Consider the following 1373-nt stretch of genomic DNA (forward strand, 5'->3'; position numbering starts at 1 on the left):
AATCAGCTCATAGTCAGATAGTTCCTGCATCTTGTTTAGGAGTAGATGTTCACTAAAACACACAAAACTTGGAAGTAGTACCAGCACTGCCTCCTGGCAGAAATTTCTGTTCCATTGTGGTGGGGAGAACCCAGGTACCTTCTACCCGCATCCCACAACCCACAACCCTACCCATGCTTATGTCATCTGCTTCTGGTTGCTAATTGCTCCACTGGTTTAAGTTATTTTTTTAGCCTAATCGGTTTTTTGTTACCTAAGTCATCCAATACTATAATAGGAATAATACATTATGGAAAAAACTTTGAATAATATTTCCTAAATTTATTTTTTCCAATATAGGGAGTATTCATGATGTTGTGTTAAATGTAAAATGTTTTACCATGTTAAATGTTATAAGTATAGGATCATGAGCAGCCCTATTTAAAGTCATGTTAAATATTAAATTGCATGAGAGCTCCTAGTGGACTTTCTGGGCAACTTGCTTCATAACCTTACCTTCCAAAACTTCATGTTATTGTTTAGATCTAAATTTTTATTATAGCATGCCTAAATTGAGGTAAAAGTGGAAGTTATGTAAAGTTTGGCCACTGGGTGACTTTTTGATTTTCTAGCTATGTGGAAGAGAGTCAAAATGAGCTATTTAACAACTTTCATTACAATATTATTATAGTCATCCATTGTTTTATTAGTTACAAAAACATCCAAAACGATACTAACACATACTACGAGCAAGTAACCTAACACGACAATAAACAAGACAGCTGGTCTGTTGCGTGACGTCATTCTCCTTTTAACAAGCCTATTTATAATAGACTCTCAACCTTGTTATATGTAACATCGTTTTAACATGGTAAAAGAAGGAAATATTTCTTTATTTAAAATGAGTTTTTCCATTTAACATGTTAAACTAAAGATCATGAATACCCCTAATCTAAAATCCTTGGTGCTCTTTACTTAGTCACAAATCAAGCTATCCATCAGGACATCAATGTCCTTATTTTGCGCATCTGGTCAGAAACAGTCCTTCCTAACTCCTCAACCACCCAAACTTGATTCTGACCTAGCCTCTCCTTAATTACTTGATAATCCTCCTAGAGGTCTGAAAAGAAGATGACCATGAGATCTTCACTTCTAGAAATGTTATTAGAATTCTATTAATAGGTAGGTTCTACACATGTTTTTGTACAAGACCCCAAGAGGAGAAAAAAGACAGTTATTTCACCCCAATTTTTGATTACTTTAATGAAAACTATGTATAATTACTAGTCAAAATTGATGAGTCTACCAAGTATACGTAGGAGGAATAAAAAATGGAGGCTTTTTAAAAACGTTAAAAATAATTAATTTTTCATTCGGAGCTCTATATCTTTAAA

This window comes from Halyomorpha halys, unplaced genomic scaffold, assembly GCF_000696795.3.
Source record: "Halyomorpha halys isolate HHAL.00 unplaced genomic scaffold, Hhal_1.1 Scaffold546.1, whole genome shotgun sequence".
NCBI lineage: Eukaryota > Metazoa > Arthropoda > Insecta > Hemiptera > Pentatomidae > Halyomorpha > Halyomorpha halys.